This window comes from Pinus tabuliformis, chromosome 8 (genome assembly GCF_031772625.1).
Source record: "Pinus tabuliformis cultivar Carrire ecotype Pingquan chromosome 8, CPIR1, whole genome shotgun sequence".
NCBI classification, from domain to species: Eukaryota; Viridiplantae; Streptophyta; class Pinopsida; order Pinales; family Pinaceae; genus Pinus; species Pinus tabuliformis.
The window spans coordinates 1420145989-1420165477 of record NC_142294.1 but is presented as its reverse complement, the minus strand read 5'-3'; positions in this window follow the sequence as shown (position 1 = coordinate 1420165477).

The window sequence follows — 19489 nt, the reverse complement described above, 5'->3', positions numbered from 1 at the left end:
TGCATATATATGACTATTAGTAACTAATTTACAGTATCTTATAACACGAATAAAATTTAGTCATATTCTTTGGTCATTAATTGGTTTCAAATGATGACTAAAATTTGCATATATATGGCTATTAGTAGCTAATTTATAGTGTCTTATAACATGACAACCATTTTGGTCATATTTATTTCGTCATTAATTGGTTTTCTCAAGGATTCATATAGTAATATATCTTGTTGTATATTTGGTCATTAATTGCGACAATTAATGACTAAACCAATGAAAATTTTATGACCAAATTTATGACTAAATATACTACTAGATTGTAAAATTGAGGAAACCAATTAATGACTAAGCTAAAAATGACTAAAAGTTGGTAGCGTTATAAGATACTGTAAATTAGCTACTATTGGTCACCAACTGAAAAATGGTCATTTATATGCAAATTTTAGTTGTTTTCTTAGTAATTAATTAGTTATTTTATACTAGTGCATGAACGTAAGAATTCATTTCCCAGAGTAAGGTTTGTTTATGCATGGGAGATATAGCCTCTAAAGCTTGGCATTTTGATTCACATGTTAATATTTCAATTAATGTTTCAACATTTGAGTCATATTTGTTTACCAATCCACCCTAGATATCTAAACTGCATTTGTTGCGAAATTTACTTAGGGTAAGGATAATTTGATCATTCTCACTAAAGTATTTTATTTTGGTTGATAACCTCACTCTGATATTACAAATATAAAACGACATTGGATGTCAATACACTAAAGTCATAAATGGATTTGTTTTTTGTATTATTATTTGGATTATTTTATGTTGTATCTCGTACTGCCTTGAAATATTTCATGCAAGTCCAATCATGCCACATCAGGTCTGAATATGCCATGGAATAATGGTTTATATGAGGAAACACATAAAATAATTAATGTTACACGTCATAATTCACAATTTTATGAATAGTATGCGTGTTACTAGCCACGTGATGGCAAATGCGCACATCTATGCAATCCAAATATTTTTAACCCCCTAGAATTAAGAAAGTCAGAATGAAGGATATGTATTAAGGCTTGACAAGAGATTGTGTTCAATGGTTGTGAGGAAGGCCTTTCTAACATGAAACTTCCTCGATATATTTAAGTGTGCCATATTACAGACCATGGGATGGAGACATTCATTCGAAGGCAGGGTGATGTTACTTATGTTCAAGTGATAGCATATGGATGAGGATGCATGGGAGAACCTCATGTCAAAAAATTTACAATACCTTGGTTCCCGTCCCTGGTAAAACTAATTAAAGGCAAAGTGAGTCAACAACTGGTTCAAGATACTCATTAAGGCATGTATTAACTGTTTTTTTTTAGATGTCTTGCGAGAATGGGATCTGCTAAAAAAACCCCAAGGAACAATTTCGACTTGGCCTTGGGAGAGCTTCTTAGGAAGCATGAGCACAAGGATATATGAAATCTTATTTAGAAGGACACCAGGATTCAATTGCCTGAGGATTCAGGATGCCTAAGGGCGATGGTGACAACGGAGAGAAAATCATGGTCCAAGATTCTACAAACACCAAGATCAAAGGAGGCAGCCACAGTTGATGAAATGGACCGATCTCAAAGAATGAGCAGAGAAGTGCATCATCACATTAGTTTAGGGACTTCCCATGCATTGTTGGGCTATTTTGACCAAGGTTGGAAAGTCACACAATTAAGGCTAAAGGAGGCAATCTTGGAATGTGACTAGCTCTATGTTGTGACTGGAAACCTATAGTGGATCGCATTTCCACCTGGGTCATTGGGTTGTAGCTTAGACGAACCCCCAAGATGCGACCTCCATCAGATTGCAACTATGACATCTCCAATGAGTTGCACTCCCACTCACAGTCATTGGGTCACATGCTAACACCACTGGAAATCCTCCAAGGAGCACGACCTGTCTAAGATATCATATTGACCTCCAAGAAAGCCTCCAAGAAGCATGACCTATAACCTCCAAGAAGTCGCACTCCCAATCATAGTCACCAAATGCATTTTAAAGCCTTAGTGATGCAGCCACAAGTGTGACCTCCATTATAATGTGACCATGTGACCTCATAAGCTGCAATCCTCAAGTGTGACTGGTCATAGGATGTGTTGCGACTGATGAGAATAAAGAAAAATATTCAGGTTCAGTCCATATAGGGTACCAAGGGGCTCGTAGTAGGAAGGGAGGCATTGAGAGCGATGGATATTAAATGGGAAGATCAACTCTTTGAGTTGGATTTCCATCCATCTTCTCCTATTGTTGCAGTGGCACTTATTACAGGCTGTCTCCTGTTGTTTTGTTGTGTAAACATTTCATCAGAGCCCGAAGGATTATGCACTATGACTGCTCATTTACTACCAAAAAAATGTTGAAATTTGAAATCTAGTGGCCAAACTTGACAATTCTCTTAGCGCTGTGACAGGTTGGTTAAACAGTTTGACAGAGACAACTATTTCGTACGAAGATGACAAGGAACCATTAAGGTATGGGATACATGACAAAAATCCTATTGCAAAAAGTCTAAGGCTCATAAAGGCTTTGTTTTAGATATGTAGTTTATTCATCATACCATCAAACTACTTGGGCAAGTGGTGATGGGAGCCTTTCAATTTTGCATGGTGGTTACTACATAGTTGTATGGCAAATGCATTATCATGGCAGAACAGAGACCTACTGCAGAGTCAAATCGACTGGCCTAAGGAAAATCCCCAAGGGTTGTGACTAACCATTATCTATGACCATGCGACCCCTAGTCATGAAGTCGCACTCCATCATGTAGCCAGAAGTGCAACCTACCCTCAAATGCGATGGGATGAAAAAGCTCACAACAGATGCGACTCTCCCTCCACACCAACTATGTGACCTCTTCGCGAGAGCCGTGACCTAAGTAATATGTATGTCCAACTATTCGCTCACCAAAGACATCTTATTTGTGGTAAAATGAAATGGTAATAGGAGGGACACACTACACCAATGCGCAGTCCCAAAAGGTTGAATTTAACATTGAAAAACATATAGGTGGTAAGTTTGTCTTAGAGTCGCAGTGCCCTCTTGACATGGCAAAATGAAGAAACTCCATTCAATACCTGGTATTTGAATAATAGAATATCTACCTATGAACCGTGTGTGAAAGAATAGGCACACAATATTATACTCATGCACGAGAATGGTTTCGTAATGCTAGCAATTGAAATATTCCCCAGGCGTCAAAGAAGACTTGACAAATGAATCTCAACATAAATGTTTTAGGGCTATGAGTGCTTCTTCATTTCTATCTTAATGTTGTTATGGGAATCAATTATTTTCGATAACAATTGTTTCTTATTTTAATGATTAAATATGACACCTTATTAAGTGACCATGCGTTTGCAATATATATGTGGATAATATAATTTGTTTTCTTACAGATCATGGGAGAAAGTAGGAATGTGACCTAGAAGAAGGGAACTATGGTTTCGGTAGAACCCACAGAACTAGGGTTTCAATGAAGAACAAAACAACAAGAGGTGATTGTATGTAATAAAGGCACAATGACAGGCAGTCCAACAACTTATGCCTTCCTGATTTCATAGCAATGTCGGCAACGAGACATGACACTAGGGTTTCTAAAAAGCTTCCATTTTCTCCTTACATTCTCTCTACTATCGGTATGCAATGATTCTCATCATGGTTTCATCAGTTATTATTGAGATCAATTCATCATGTACTATAGAATATCCTTGAGAAAGAAGTGGGGAAGATCAAGAGTCATGAGGGTAGCTAAAAGAGCATCAGGGAATCTCAAAGGTCATGGTAAGTGAATAGTCACCTAACCTATATAAATGTGCTCACATGACTCATTGAAAAGGGGAATTTAGCACTTGAGTTGAGGCTAGGAATAGATAGTTGGGTTATTCTTGAGAGCTAGAGCCACTCAGCTCTTGGCAGCTAATAAAGTAGATTTACAGTGGGGCTAGGGTTTTGGCATTAGGCAATGGTATGAGCAGACCATGTTCCACTATCAGGATTTTACCAATTGCATGATATATATTTGAACTTGCAGTGACATTAATAATATTTTCTTTACCTTTGGAACCGATTCCCATGCTTACTCATGGTGGTTGTATTAGTTATCTGATACTTCACTATATTTGTACTTGTTCTTTCATACACACAATATGTTATGGACTGGTACATAGTGGTTGCATTTATGTCTTACTTTCGAATATGTGTTTACCTGTTCCTTGCCATGTCAGTGACCTATTGTGAACTACTTTGCAATTAGCATCTAACATGTTCCTATTTACTATATGTCTGATTGGGTTTTAGATCACTAATCCCTCTCATGCCATATTTCTTCTTATTGTTGTTGATACTTGTTTGTACCTCTTTTCACAATTTGTCAATCTTGGGCTCATCTTGTTTCACTGCCTGAGCATTTAATTCTTGTCCTCACTCTCACACCTTTGCATTTGATAACTAAGAGCGGAAACATTCATGGTGGCAATCGGGCCCACTTATTGGATGGGGCTCCTATCCCAAATGGTGTGAGGTCTAATTGGGACTTCACACTGGGGAGACCCCTTAGTTCTTAGGGGTACATTTCATCCCATCAACAAATTGGTGCTACAAGGAGGGCTAGATGACAAGTAGAGCCCTTGGAGCCTACAGTTTAGTCTCATATCTATAAATTGCTCCATCCCGAATCATGCTCTCGAGGTGTTTGTCTGACTTCTCAATTTCTCATTTTTCAATCCTCGAGGATCACCTCTATCACTTGTCTTAGTTAAAGTTTGATGGTGAGGATGGGACATCCATAACCGAGCATGTTTTTTATTTCCTCGATTTTTACGAATCTGTTAAAGCCCCGAAAATCGGGTCGACAACAAGGGGCATACCCGCCCGGTCCGGACCTTGGTTGGAAGCTCCTTATCCGTTTGGTATAGCGGGTCCGACTGGGGATAATGGGACCAGTTTCCCAATCTAAGGGTGTGTGTGTGTGTAGAATTGGATGTTGCTGATATGAGAATATTTAAAGCTAATCTAATTCAAACTTTTAAACTAACTCTATGCTATTGTAATCTAATGAAAAATGGCACACCTAATCTATGCTAACCTGGGGTGTATTTCTTCTATTATGCGATCTAAAGAGATTTCAGATAATAACTGGTAATAAAGATCATTCAGCTATCATAAGAATAGAAATCAATTAAGATAAACTACTTTGCATAAAAAGTTAGGCAAAACAGTTATGAACAGCATATCGCATAATAAGTTATTCATATATCAGACATAAATAAATGGCTCCACCGTACAAAAGTGCCAAATGGTAACACAAACATTCATGCAATAACATATAAACAACTAAAACTGTATATCACTTTAAGAATATAAGCAGAAATGATCAAGAGATAAAAGTACCATTTATGACTGGTTCTACTCATAAACTTCAAGCAACTTTGATCTATCTCTCTTTGTTCTAATATCTACCAAGAGTACAAAAGTGCAACATCAGTGGCAGACATCAAATGCAAACATTAATAAACCTTGATCCATCCATTCATCAAAACCTCCTCTGAGGGTGCAAAAGTGCATGTTCTGAGGACAAGTTTTTGACAAATTTCTGGACCCTTCTCCAAATGCATGAGAAGGGTTTAAATACTGCTAACTAAATAACTTAATTACATAAATTTAGGATAGAGTTTAAATGACTGCCCTTTTTCTTAAGCAAAATTATTTCTAAAAATTGAATCTAATTCCTAACTATTTCTGCATTTGCTCCTTAATGTTGCGAGCATTCAATGTTTGCTTGGGAAGAGTCGGCTGGTTGCCTTCTGCTTTTGCTTGAATTATGCAAACAGAAAAGGCAAGTGTTGGCACCATTTTTAGTAAATTGGAAGATATTTCTGGGAATCTTCCTCTGACTGGGTGGATTTACTGAGCATATAATTGCTAATAACCCAGATTTCCCTCAAATTGCTTCTGCTTTTGCTATTCTCGGTTTCCGGACTCGTGGACGACCAAGCAAGTTAGGGACTTCACTTTCTGAAAAATTTTCTCTGCGATGCGCGATTAGCGTTAGGCGCTAATTGCACATCAAAAACTGCCTCTGTTCTTTGATCCGGGCCTTTCTGGTGTGTTTTCCGCCTTTAGCGCCTTTTTCCTTTACCGGGCGTAAGCGTCAGATTCTTCGTGAACATGCTGCTTTTGTGAGCTTTTGACCCTGAGCGTTGAATCGCTTATTGATATCAGCATCTGTTCAGTAATACTCTGGAGTCTCTGTTTCTGCTGCATGCGGTATCCGTTGATGAGGGAATTTCTTCTCTGTTCCCTGAGTATTGACGCTTTCCCCTTTTCCTTAGATGTTTCCTGCTTTTCATTCCTGCAGTTCACGCAAAGGAAAAGAGTAATGACAATAAATTTTGATACGAAAGCTCTAACCTCTATTGAATGCATAAAATCATGACACTCATTGTGAACTGACTCTTCGAAAAACACAAAACTGTCCTTCATTAATACTTTGGCGTACGATCATTAATTTCTTTTAAGGCGCGCGCCCAATTTTGGTTTACAGACAGCTTTTCTTGAATGCTGAGCCGAGGAAAATTTGTGATGGGTGATTTCTGTGACTCGCATCGCAGCATCGCATTGATTGCAGATCGCAGATCGCAGATCTCAGATATCACAAGATTGTAGATCGCAGCTCGCAGATCATAGCATCGCATTTATCGCAGCATCGTATTTGTCACAGCATCGCATTTGTCGCAGCATCGCATTTGTCGCAGATCGCAGATCGCGACAAGTCATTAAATCATTGTGTGTTGCTTATGTGATATTGCGATATGCGACGTCGCATATCGGCCGTCGGAGTTTTCTCAAGATCTTCTTTTAAGAGCCCTTCTCAATGTATGCGATGCGATGTATTTTTAATGAGTATAATACAAAAAGTTTTATAAAATGTTTTTGAATTTTTTATTAAGGGTCCCCATTTGCTTAGTTTTATCGCTAATACTTAAACAAAGAGGGGGGTTGTTGGTGGCCACAACAATGGTGATTCACTGTTGAGAACCAGTTATCTCTGCTTTTCTAAATTTTTTTTTTTTTTTTTTTTTGAACTTCCAAAACAGAAAAATTTCTTAAATCTAATTTTTGTTATGGACAGATAGAGTACATTATGCCTTATCCTATTTATGATGTTTTGTTTCAACCTCTTTCTATTCTAATTGTTTGCTTCCTCAGGCTTGTTCTTGTATTTACATCAGCCACTACTTGGTCTTGTAAAGGTAAAAATAAGGTCTTCTCTGTGTGCTGGCTTTAAAATATGCTCGTTTGTCGTAGGTAGAGCCTCTGCTACCAGCTGGCGTCCATAGCCTCGACAGGGTTACTTGTTACCCAGCAATGATCCTTTTTCCTGCTCAAGGTTATCTACAATCTTCAAAGAAAAATCCATATTGACACTTTTTCCCTTTTTATTCTTAAAGAACAATGTCTTGGTTTGGTAGCCAAATTATGACACAGTCATTCACTTGATTTACACTTTTGTTGAACAAGCTGGCTCGTGATGAGACCCCTTGTCTTTTGATTGCAACAATCTTGAGTTGTTGCCCTGTTTTGGTGGACAGTATTGGCAAAGTCAGCGATTTATAATATCTATGATCATGATAAGCCGGCTCGTGATGAGACCTCTTATTCTTTGAGATATAGTGTTTCTCAGATTGTTCCTTTGAATGCTACGATTTTCTTTAGCGGGGAGGAAGTCATTGTTTTTCCTTAAGAAAGCTCTGGACGACAATAATAGAGTTTGAAAACAGCAGTTTTACAGAGAAGCCTTATTTTTCTATTGATACCTTTCATTGTGCTGATATAAAACAATTTCTTCGCTAAAGGTTGCTTTCATCAAATTTTTTGAAGTTGAAACTAGTATCATATCTAGGCTAAAGTTTTTAACTGTATCTGTTAATAATAAAAATCAGATTTTCAAAAATTTTGCTACTTATACAAGCGAAAGCTCAAAATCTGAAAGAGAATTGGTGTCTTTTCGTGAATACCAGAAGTAACCACTTACAACTGGTTTTATTATGAAAAAGAAAAGAAAAACTAAAACTATTCTACAAAATAGAAGAATAATCTTCTATGGAAAATATATTTTGAGGATTTGTCCATTAAGAGGCAAGGAATCCCTTCTACCTGCTAAATCTTGCAACACAAACGTTGATGGACCTATGACTTCAACAATCTGAAAAGGACCAAGCCACATCTTTTGAAATTTTGTATGTTTGCCCTTTTCTTCATGAGCCTTATCCCATTTCAAAACTAAATCTCCCATCTGAAAAAAATTTCTGGTCATTATGCTTGAATCAAAAGAGGATTTTATTAGCGCTTGGTGATGAGCATGGGTTTTCTTAGCTTGTTCTCGTTGTTCTTCTAATTTGATTATTTCCATTTGTCTTAGTTGTATGGAGGAAGTAGATACTTCATCGATGTATTGTACTAAAGACAAGGAGGGGATGACTAAGTGAGTTGGAAGAACCACTTCCTTCCCATAAACTAAATTAAAAGGAGAAGTGCCGATCGAAGCTTTTTTCGTTATTCTATCTGCCCATAAAGCATTTACCAAAGCTTTGTGCCAATTCTTTTGGTTCTGGTCAACTGTTCTTTTAATAATCCTGATTAGGTTTTTGTTTGTTGACTCAGCTAACCCATTACTTTGCGGATAGTAATTGGCCGAATATTTCAATTTGAATCCTCTTTTAAGTGCAAACTCAGTCATTGCATTTCCAGAAAAGTATGATGCATTATCAAACATTAAAGCCGTTGGCAATCCAAACCTAGTGATTATAAATTGATCTATGAATTCAATGATATTTTCAGAATTATCCGTCTTGAGAGGAACTGCTTCTACCCATTTAGTAAAATAATCTGTTGTCGTGAGGATGTATCTATGCTGCTTAGAAGAGTGAGGAACGATCTCACCTATTATGTCCAAGCCCCACTGACTGAACGGTTGCTCGATGTTTACCGGCTATAGTGGCAGGGACGGCTTCTTTTGTCTTCCAGCAGTAGTTTGGCAGACTTGACATTTCCTCACGTAACTGTGTGAGTCTTTGAACAGCATAGGCCAGTAATATCCTGCATGTAAGATTTTATGCGCAGTAGCATCTCCAGCATAGTGTCCGCCTGCTGGTCCATCGTGGAGTTCCTGCAAAACATTTTCAGCTTCAGTTTTTTCAAGACATCTAAGGAGAACAGAATCATAATTCTTTCTAAAAGGAATATCATTTATGAGCTGGTATTGTTTAGCTTTCAATCTCAGAGCCCTTTTCTTAGTGTTATCCAGGTGTGATGGAGCATACCCGTTCTTAAGATAATAAATGATATCAGCATATAATGATTCTGCATCGTTTAGGCTTACCTCATACGTTTGTATCTCTTCAGATGAATTTTCAGAAATTTTCGATGCTCCAGCCAACATTTTGCAGAAGCCTTGACCTCTTACAATGTTTGCTGGTTTGATCTCAAGGTCGTATTCCTGTAAAGCAGTGATCCAATTTTCTCTTTTCTCACCCACATATTTCTGAACTAGAAGATTTCTTACCGCTGGGAACGGTACTATAACCTTAGTATGGGTTTTAAGTAAGAAAGGTCTGAAATATTTGACCGCTTTGAAAACAACATAAGCCTGTTTCTCCACGTCTGAATAATTGAGTTCAGCACCTTGTAAATTTGAGCTAAAAAACGCAATTGGAGCTTCCACTTTTTCTTGATTTGCTTGAGTTAGAATTGCAGCATATGATTTCTCTGAGGCAAATGTGTATAAGATAAAAGATTCTGAAAAATTCGGGGTTGCTAAAGATGGAGCATTAATAATAGCTTGTTTGATCAGGTTGAATGCTTCGTGTTCATCTAGACCCCATTTGAGATTTGAATTCTTTTTAATCATGGTTTGCAGAGGAGACACAATTCGTGAAAAATCTGGGACAAATCTCTTTACAAAATTGATTTGACCAAGGAAAGACTGCATGGCTTTTTTATTATGAGGTAGGGATATTTCAGAGATTTCTTTGATTCTGTTAGGATCAATGTGAATACCAGATTTTGACACTATGAATCCTAGAAGTTTCCCTTCACTTAATGCGAAAAAATATTTCTTTGGGTTAAGTGAAATCCCATACCTTAAACATCGTTGAAAGATTTGCTTTAAGTCTTTGAGATGGTTGCTTCGCTTCTTGGAGTACACCGTTATATCATCCAAATAAATTACTACAGATCTATTGACTAAACCCTTGAATGCGATGTCCATGGCTCTCTGAAATGTAGTGCCAGCATTAATCAAACCAAATGGCATCTTCCGATATGCGTACGTGCCCCATTTTGTTCTGAATCTGGTTTTCAACTGATCATCAGAATGTACCAGCATTTGATTATACCCTGAAAATCCATCCAAGAAAGACATCCGCTCTGAGCCTGCTACTGCCTGTAATATCTGTTCCATAGGTGGAAGAGGAAAATTGTCTTTTTGACAGGCTTTGTTAAGATTTCGAAAATCGATACAGATTCTAATATCTCCATTTTTCTTTCTAACGGGTACCATATTGGAGACCCATTTGGAATGTCTGACGGGGAAGATTATTCTGGCTTTTAATAACTTATTCAGCTCAGTTTTCACCTGATTTTCTAAATTGGGGTGGATCTTTCTCAGTTTCTGTTGGACAGGTTTTTCGTTGTCAATCATATGAATAGTATGTTGAATGATAGAAGTGTTGTATGTTTTTAGCTCATCGTAATTCCAGGCAAAAACATTTTTATATTGTCTCAAAAGACGAATATACGTTAGTTTTTCTTCAGGGGTTAGGCCGATGCCTAGATTAATGTTTTGTGGTTTATCATCGGTTCCTAGGTTTACTAATTCGTAGTTCAGAGTTGGACTGTAGAGCTTTGAATTGGTAGACCTTTTAAACCAGTTTTTCAAATCGTATAAGTCTTCTAACTTAACCACCGATTTAGGTATAGCATTATCAGTGCTATCTTGTCGTATTTGTCGATCATGATGGTCTTCGTCAATTATCTGATTGGAGTAGGATCCTTCAGAAGTGAGAAAATTTATGATATCAGGATCGTCATTGAATACTCTCCAGTTTGTAATGTTGTCAGGGATGGACGGTCTAAAGATTAATTCTATTGAGAATCTATCTGGACTAAAATCTTCGGAGGGAATAAGCCTAGAGGCTACGTTAGCCAAAAGGTCTGCGCTTGCGTTTTGGAGTCTCGGGATTGACGAAATATTGAATGCTATAAAATGCTCAGTCAGATCTTGTACTAAAGATTGATAGTGCTTTAAATGACCTGATAGGCAATGTATAGTGTTATGTACCTGTTTGACGACGATCTCAGAGTCTTCGAAGACTTGAAGATACTTGACGTTCAACCCGATTGCTTTGTACAGGCCTTGCACCAAGGCCTCGTATTCTGCTGTATTGTTTGTGCAATCGAATTCGAGTCTGCACGTAAGCATGGTCTTATTTCCGTCTGGACTAATCAAAACGCATCCTGCTCCTGCTCCTTCGTTAGATTTAGAGCCATCAAAATATAATTTCCAAAACAAAGATGTATTTACAGGTTTATCTACAAAATTAACACACTTTGAATTATCAGTTTGGGAAAAAATTTCGACTTGGGACAAAACTGAATTTTCTAAGTAAGGTGATGTATGAGCATTGAAATTGCCGAGAAAAGAATCAACCGAGTAATTGCCTATGATGCTGCTATTATATGCTACTGCTTCATTTTCTCCCTCCAATTCCGTTACTATATACTTCTGGTGTAACTCTCGTTCAACTTTTATTTGATTTGGTTTACCATTGTAGGGTAACCACATGTGCGACCAGTCGGTTGAAAAGTATCCATGGAGTTTCTCAGACCAGTCTCTGCTAAGAATCAAGCCATAGAATTCTGGGATATCAGCCACTAGAATGTCAATAACCTGACATACCTTCGGGTTGGATGACAATCTTATGGTTACTTGATTAAGTTCACCAATCACTTCGACTTGAGATCGATCAAGCTGAACTATGCACACTGCGAATTTTTGTGGTTGAACATTTAACTTGGCACATATTGATCTGGGTAAAATATTCGTTGAAGCACCAGAATCTACCAAACAATTGTGCACATTTTTATTGAAAATTTCATAAGTGAGAAGAAATGGGGGAGTGTGAGATCTTGACCTTCCTCCAATCAAGGCGATATCATTTGGATCAATTTTATTGATCGCGTTAGTTGGAGGTCTTCCCATGTTGTGGGAAGCTACAGCTGTAGGCAACGATGTAATAGGCACGGCATGTAATTCTTTCATCATTATTTTCTGTTGATGTTTCAATTTGCTCAATTCATAAAGGGTAATATTAGCCCTAGTCTTTTTCATGTCATCAATAATATTGTACTCCATTTCATCCGACACTATGAGTGTTTTTGGTGGAGTTGTTGGATCTGATTGGACTGGGCTAGATTGAGTCGCTTTAGCGGTCGTTTTCTTTGTTGCGACTTTATCTTTTGTTGCAGAGCTTGCGCTCTTCTGCTTAGGGGTAGTTTGGGGAGGATCAAGTTGGTTTTTGCTTCGTGTACTAACTGGAAATACTTCTTGATCCTCTTCTTGTGGGAGGATGAAATCCCACATTCCTTGTAATTCCACAACTTCTTCGTCATCAGTCTGCCCTTCAGTGGCACTTTCTTCTTCTTCTTCTTCCTCGGATTCGACATTTGAAATAGCATTGGGTGGTTTTACATCCATTGAAGGACCTCTTTTAAAAGTTCTGTAGGGCTTTTTCGTTGAAGTTTCTGCTACTTGTTTTTTTATGTCAATCATCTCATTAGACATGGTCTTTAATACTTTCTGCAATCCTTCCAAATCGAAAGGGTCTTTTGTTTGTTTCTTCTTGGAGTCTTCCTTGAAGGTGACTTTTTTAGACTTGCGTTCCTCTATCACAGATCTCTTTTCTAAGGCTATTACGTGTTTCTCTACTGCTATCGCCTCTGTCAAGTTTTCAACTAAGGTTGTTTTATTTGCCCTATCCACGAAGATTGCTAAGTTTGATGGTAAGGCAGTAATATACCATTCGCATTGTACTTCTTCGCTGGGTTGGGAAGCAGTGGGAATTTTGTTGAGGATTTTATTGAACCGTAAATTAAAATCTTTGATGGGTTCTCTAGCTTCGGCTTTAAGATTGGATAGGTCATTGATTAACGTTGCCGTTGATCTGTCATCACCAAACTCAGTAAGGAATTGATTCTGGAAGATATCCCAACTTGTGATAGACTCGGAGGGTAATGAAAAGTACCATGACCCGGCTGTTCCTTGCATTGTATAGGGAAAAAGCCGAACAACAGCATCTTCGTTAGTAACTCCGTTGAGATTGATAGAAAGCATGAAATTGTTTATGTGTTCTTCTGCTAGCATGCCTGCTTCTGGATTGTATTTGGGTAGCCATTTCTCAGGATGGGCCAGTATTGGACTCAAGGGTGGAGGCATTAAAACTGCCCCAGGGTTGTTCCATGGAGACTGGGCCATCGTTGAGCTACTAGAAAATGAAAGTGCAGAAGATGATCCCTGTAGTTGGGAAGATGAAGATACTATGATCGCAGATGATTGAAGGAGAGAGGTTGTGGTAGGCGGATGGATGATGGTTTGGAATGAAGGTGTGGGTGGCTGACTTCGTGGTGAGGTAGTTGAAATGGATGATGTAGATGAAAGAGTCTCACCGTCAGACTCTTGCGATGATTTCCTCGCTCTTTTCCTGGTAGGGAGAGGCAATTCAGTTGGCTAGATGCCAAATCTTTCACTCTTTAATCTGGTCAGGGAATGAGCAGGATTGTACTGCGAAGTCACGCTGCTTTTAGATTTATCAGACCTCTGAGTAGAAATGGAAAATCCCTGAAGTTTGTGAATCAGAGTTTGAACTTCAGGAGGTTCAATGATAAATTGGTCTGAAATATTAGGGTGTGTAGCAGCGGTTGATACTCGAGCGACTTCTGACTCTGGATTTAAACGTACTAGGGAAGTCGGGGGAGTTGATGAGGGCAATTTACTCTTAGAATGGTATTTAGATTTTGATTTAGGTGCCATTCATAGTTCAGGCCCTCCTTCTAGCGCCAAATATGTTGAAGCCCCAAAAATCGGGTCGACAACAAGGGGGATACCCGCCCGGTCCGGACCTTGGTTGGCAGCTCCTTATCCGTTTGGTATAGCGGGTCCGATTGGGGATAATGGGACTAGTTTCCCAATCTAAGGGTGTGTGTGTGCAGAATTGGATGTTGCTGATCTGAGAATATTTAAAGCTAATCTAATTCAAACTTTTAAACTAACTCTATGCTATTGTAATCTAATGAAAAATAGCACACCTAATCTATGCTAACCCGGGGTGTATTTCTTCTATTATGCAATCTAAAGAGATTTCAGATAATAACTGGTAATAAAGATCATTCGGCTATCATAAGAATAGAAATCAATTAGATAAACTACTTTGCATAAAAAGTTAGGCAAAACAGTTATGAATAGCATATCGCATAATAAGTTATTCATATATCAGACATAAATAAATGGCTCCACCATACAAAAGTGCCAAATGGTAACACAAACATTCATGCAATAACATATAAACAACTAAAACTGTATATCACTTTAAGAATATAAGCAGAAATGATCAAGAGATAAAAGTACCATTTATGACTGGTTCTACTCATAAACTTCAAGCAACTTTGATCTATCTCTCTTTGTTCTAATATCTACCAAGAGTACAAAAGTGCAACATCAGTGGCAGACATCAAATGCAAACATTAATAAACCTTGATCCATCCATTCATCAAAACCTCCTCTGAGGGTGCAAAAGTGCATGTTCTGAGGACAAGTTTTTGACAAATTTTTGGACCCTTCTCCAAATGCATGAGAAGGGTTTAAATATTGCTAACTAAATAACTTAATTACATAAATTTAGGATACGGTTTAAATGACCGCCCTTTTTCTTAAGCAAAATTATTTCTAAAAATTGAATCTAATTCCTAACTATTTCTGCATTTTCTCCTTAATGTTGCAAGCATTCAACGTTTGCTTGGGAAGAGTCGGCTGGTTGCCTTCTGCTTTTGCTTGAATTACGCAAACAGAAAAGGCAAGTGTTGGCACCATTTTTAGTAAATTGGAAGATATTTCTGGGAATCTTCCTCTGACTGGGTGGATTTACTGAGCATATAATTGCTAATAACCTAGATTTCCCTCAAATTGCTTCTGCTTTTGCTATTCTCAGTTTCCGGACTCGTGGACAACCAAGCAAGTTAGGGACTTCACTTTCTGAACAATTTTCTCTGCGATGCACGATTAGCGCTAGGCGCTAATCGCGCATTGAAAACTGCCTCTGTTCTTTGATCCGGGCCTTTCTGGTGCATTTTCCGCCTTTAGCGCCTTTTTCCTTTACTGGGCGTAAGCGTCAGATTCTTCATGAACATGCTGCTTTTGTGAGCTTTTGACCTTGAGCGTTGAATCGCTTATTGATATCAGCATCTGTTCAGTAATACTCTGGAGTCTGTGTTTCTGCTGCATGCGGTATATGTTGATGAGGGCATTTCTTCTCTGTTCCCTGAGTATTGACGCTTTCCCCTTTTCCTTAGATGTTTCCTGCTTTTCATTCCTGCAGTTCACGCAAAGGAAAAGAGTAATGACAATAAATTTTGATACGAAAGCTCTAACCTCTATTGAATGCATAAAATCATGACACTCATTGTGAACTGACTCTTCGAAAAACACAAAACTGTCCTTCATTAATACTTTGGCGTACGATCATTAATTTCTTTTAAGGTGCGCGCCCAATTTTGGTTTACAGACAGCTTTTCTTGAATGATGAGCCGAGGAAAATTTGCGATGGGTGATTTCTGCGACTCGCATCGTAGCATCGCATTGTTTGCAGATCGCAGATCGCAGATCTCAGATATCACAAGATCGCAGATCGCAGCTCGCAGATCATAGCATCACATTTATCGCAGCATCGCATTTGTCGCAGCATCGCATTTGTCGCAGATCGCAAATCGCGACGAGTCATTAAATCATTATGTGTTGCGTATGCGATATTGCGATATGCGACGTCGCATATCAGCCGTCGGAGTTTTCTCAAGATCTTCTTTTAAGAGCCCTTCTCAATGTATGCGATGCGATGTATTTTTAAGGAGTATAATACAAAAAGTTTTATAAAATGTTTTTGAATTTTTTATTAAGGGTCCCCATTTGCTTAGTTTTATCGCTAATACTTAAACAAAGAGGGGGGTTGTTGGTGGCCACAACAGAATCTTATGAGATCGATGATGAAGATTTTTCCAGTGTGCTCTTCTCCCTCACCCTTGAAGGTCACATTAAGAAATGGTGCCACACGTTGCCAGCAGTGTCCATTCATTCATTCGAGCAACTCATCAGTAAGCTCTGACAAGAATTTCACAGGTATGATTTTCAAGATGTGTTAATGAGGATAAATGAGGTTAGGCTGAAACCTGAAGAATCTTTAGAGGATTTTTCATTTAGATTTGTACATCTTTGTTCTGAATTTGCTGAAAGAGATGTCGACTGGGTGTATTTGAACATAATTTTTCAATGATTGGTTCTCATTTCTTTGCGACATTTTTAGTTTGAAACAAATCTTGTTTCGCATGAGTATCATCATAATTTTCAGATTACAAAGTGTCTAGATTCTACCCTTAATCTTGTTTTTCCTATCTCTTTAAATCTGGAAATACCTCAAGCCTCCGAGGAAAAGATTACTACTTGTGGGATTTATCATCATCCTTCTAGTCTATTACATAATAATATTTTGGCCATAAATGGTTCAAATGATGAAAATTTATTTCTAGGAAATGAATTTGATGGTCTTCACTATGAATCTCTCGTACATCCTTTTGATATTGAATTTGAAAATTATGGTGATACAACATCTCTTCCTGCTAATGGAACCCAAATCAAGTCCATTGAACACATGTATCGCTCTAATCATGTATTTTATTCACTTGTCAGCAATGGCTTGGGCCTTATCTCAAATCAGGTTGGTTGTCCTATCAAATCCCAGGACCATGACATCCATGAAAATCCTTTTCCCCCTCTAGATGACACTAATGTGCAGGATGTGAGTCCTCTCCTGGTTGGTGCCCCTTCATCTGACCCTTTTCATCCAAGGTACCCTAATTTATTTGGTGGGTCTACTACACCAACGGTTCCTACAAATCATTCACATATTTATCATGCTCATGTTGATTGCAATCATGTACATAACGGTGATGTTTCACACTCAAGGTATGCGGATCGCAAATCTCTTATTCCTAATCTTTTCCACCCAAAGTCTTTAACATGTGAATAAGGGGGCCTTATCTCTTGGTTAGCTCAAGATGGTTCTCTCATTAATCCCTCTTCATGCTCAATCCAAGAAGACCCTTATGTTCCAGATACCCAACCTAATCAAACTGGTGGCTTTGGTGATTGTCGTTATACTGAAAATATATTCACTCACACCTCTGGTGATTATCATTCATATCCATCTATTGATCCTATGAAGCCAACATAATTCAATGATCCACCTTTCTAAAGTTTGGGGACTCGTCAGGAAGTTGAGGCACTTTAGCTTCCATTGATGGTTCTGTCAGGTTGTGTTGTGCTATTCAGCAACCCCCCATTTATTGATTTAATAGTTAATATTCTATTAGTAAATGGGGACCGTTTATTAAAAAATCCTCCAGGAAAAATTTAGCACTTAGGAGCTTTCTTTTAAATTTTAGAAATAAATCAAGATATCAAGTCAAATCCCTTTAAGAATAGAAATTCTCACTTTTTCTCGCATATCATTGGACCAAGTGTGTCAAAGGTTAATTAACAACCAAAATTTGCAAATTGCGATGGAAGGGATCAACGCATTTAACTTAGGATATTATTAGACTTTTCATTCAAAGCTAAGACTTAAGGTATTCATTATAAAATGAAGTGCTTATTGCAATCACATATCGGCTTTCACAAAAGACGCAACTCACAAAGTATGCCATAATATGAGAAATGCAATATTGCGGTAGAACAATTCAATGCTCATCGCATCCCGACGCTTTACTTAAAAAGTGAATCTTATGAATTACAAGAGTTTTCGAAGTGCGATAGAACCCGGACCCTATAAAAAAAAATGTTATAAACTACAAGTTAAGTCTGGCACTTAGTAAAAAAGTGCTTTATGAAGTAATTATTCCTTTAAGCAAACTACACTCTAAACGATAAAAAATATGCTGCTCATCTCACATCCTGTGAAATTCTAAACAACTCTGAAAAAATGCACAACCGAAAATGCGATAGTGTGATTTGCAATATTGAGATAATCTTATCACAATCGCATAATTGGCATTTTCACAGTTTAAACTTTCCACCTTAAATTTTTTTCCTTCCTGTTTGAGATACAATAGTTAAATGAATAATAAAGGTAATGATAAAAGACCTTAGTGGGTAGTTAATAAGTTTAATGGAATCTTTGTTAAGAGCATCTCGACGTGATACGATATCTTTTCATCTACGTTTTGAATAAAAGCTCCTTTCTTGTCATATTTTGAGGTTCATTGTATCATTTAATTCTCATTGTCATTCTTGCTTGTGTTTATCTAATAACATCCATTTGCTCCATTCCAGGATACCTTCATAGAAAACATCGTTAGAAAGAATGGTAAAGAAGGGAAAGGCGGCTGCATATGAGAAATCAGAAATGATACCACTTTTCTCCAATACCACATGCAGTAAGGATGGAGGAACCATGACATGCGAGGCCATGTATAACTTGTTAGAAGAAGAGAAACCTAGGCCACTGGTAAAAAACGCCACGGATGATCCTCAGGGGTCATTTGACACCTCATATTTCAAAAAACCATGTTCATTCTTGCACGAAATAGCTGCGAGACCAAAGATAATACCATACACGAATATGGTCAAATGGGTAATTGATGAGGTGGACATCTCAGAGAGAACCTTCAAGAATAAAAGGCAACAGGTCATGGGGTCTTTCTCACCAGACAGCCTACGACTAATGTACCAGTTACCAGAGCCTCAAAAGCTCTACAACAAATGGTTTCTTGAGAAATTTTCCAAAGAGAACGAGGACCTGTCAGGCATTACGAATACCTAGAGATCAAGTAGAGGTAAACCCAAATGGGATAAAACTGGTATGTACTCAATGGCATCCATTTCTCCCCCTCATAGTTTCATAGTAGCAATGATATGTAGGTTATTCGGTAGACCCGATAGCACCAAGTTTTACATGGAATGGTTCCCGTTAATAGATGAAGCAGTTAATGCAACGATTATGAACTGGGCTCAAATTTTATCAGACGATTTGGCAAAGACGATTGTGGAATATAGAAGGAAAAGAAGTCATTCTTTAAGGATTTGTCCCCGTTTCTTTATGAGTGCTTTTGTTATGGATGCAATTTGTTTTAGTTCTCAGTTTTC